Source organism: Mandrillus leucophaeus, unplaced genomic scaffold, assembly GCF_000951045.1.
Source record: "Mandrillus leucophaeus isolate KB7577 unplaced genomic scaffold, Mleu.le_1.0 Scaffold2124, whole genome shotgun sequence".
Lineage (NCBI taxonomy): Eukaryota > Metazoa > Chordata > Mammalia > Primates > Cercopithecidae > Mandrillus > Mandrillus leucophaeus.
The window spans coordinates 2,591-3,680 of NW_012102171.1; the positions used below are offsets into that span (position 1 = coordinate 2,591).

At 44.6% G+C, this 1,090-nt stretch overlaps 1 pseudogene; it reads left to right on the top strand.

Annotated features, from left to right (window-relative positions):
* The first annotated feature begins 4 nt into the window (after positions 1–4).
* LOC105539992 lies at positions 5–663 on the top strand (annotated as a pseudogene).
* The last annotated feature ends 427 nt before the right edge of the window (positions 664–1,090 follow it).

The following is a 1,090-nucleotide window of genomic DNA, read 5'->3' on the forward strand; positions in this document are numbered from 1 at the left end:
ACAGTGGAAATCCAGTTATAAATGTACGATATGTGGGAAGCTTTTTATGTTCTCAATTCAATTGAAAGACATCAGAGAACTCACACAGGAGAAAAACCCTATAAATGTAAACAATGTGGTAAAGCGTTCACTGTTTCCGGTTGTTGTCTAATACATGAACGAACTCACACTAGAGAGAAACCCCACGAATGTAAGGAATGTAGAAAAACATTCAGATTTTCTTGTTCCTTTAAGCCGCATGAAAGGATTCACACGGGAGAAAGACCCTATACATGTACCAAATGTGATAAAGCCTTCAGCTGCTCCACTTCCCTTCGTGACCATGGAAGCATTCATACCGGAGAGAGACCCTATGAATGTAAACAACGTGGCAAAGCCTTTAGTCCTTTGAGTTCCCTTTGTAACCATGGAAGTACTCATACTGGAGAGAAAGCCAATGAATGTAAACCATGTGACCAAGCCTTCAGTCGCCTCAGTTCCCTTCACCTTCATGAAATAATTCATACTGAGGAAAAACTCTATGAATGTCAGAGATGCGGTAAAGCCTACATTCGTTCCAGTCACCTTACTCGCCATGAAAGAAGTCATGATATAGAGGCTGGGTGTAGTGACTCAGCCTATAATCCCAGCACTTTGGGAGGCCAAGGAGTGTGTATTGCTTGAGCCCAGGAGTTTATAACCAGCTTGGATTAAAACAATGTGAAACAACCTGAGCATCATGGTGAAACCCTGTCTCTACAAAAAATAAAATAATGCCAGGCGCGGTGGCTCAGGCCAGCTACTCGGGAGGCTGAGGCAGGAGAATGGCGTAAACCCAGGAGGCGGAGCTTGCAGTGAGCCGAGATCGCACCAGTGCACTCCTGCCTGGGCGACACAGCGAGACTCCGTCTCAAAACAAACAAATAAAGAAAGAAAGAAAAATAATTAGCTGGGCATGGTGGCACATTTCAGTGGTCTTAGTTCTTTTTCAAGGACATAAAAAGCAACAGGGGGTTGGGGGAAAGCCCTGTGCATGCGGATCACCAGGTCAGGAGATCGAGACCATCCTGGCCAACATGGTGAAACCTCGTCTCTACTAAAAATACAAAAA